The following is a 434-nucleotide window of genomic DNA, read 5'->3' as shown; positions in this document are numbered from 1 at the left end:
TTTTCTATATATATGACTGCCAGCAATCACTTAAGTCTAAGATTTAAAACAATTGTTTTACTTCTTGTACCAACAAAGAGTTTGAACCGCAAATCTTAAGCGGGAGGGAATAGAGATGATTGGTGAATTTAAACAACCTGGGGTAAGTTCAACGGCACGCGGGGGAAGAGGAAAAGGAGGGATGCTCGGGAACCCACAAAAAAAAATAGAAAAAAGAAAAAAAACACAACAACAAAAAACCAAACAAACAAAACAAAAAAAAAAAAACCAAAAAGAACACCCCAAACCCCGGTGCAAAGAGGAGAACAAAGAAAACTAGGGAATAGAAGACTTTGGGGTGGGAGCCCTGACAGAAGTGTTCGGTGCTGGTGGTTTGAATGGATGAGAAGGTAGAGCCAGCCGCACCTTGGCGTGCGATGGGGCTCCGGAGGGTG

Source organism: Corvus brachyrhynchos, unplaced genomic scaffold (assembly GCF_000691975.1).
Source record: "Corvus brachyrhynchos isolate BGI_N302 unplaced genomic scaffold, ASM69197v1 scaffold376, whole genome shotgun sequence".
In the NCBI taxonomy this organism is placed as follows: domain Eukaryota; kingdom Metazoa; phylum Chordata; class Aves; order Passeriformes; family Corvidae; genus Corvus; species Corvus brachyrhynchos.
Note: the sequence above shows the minus strand (reverse complement) of the source record.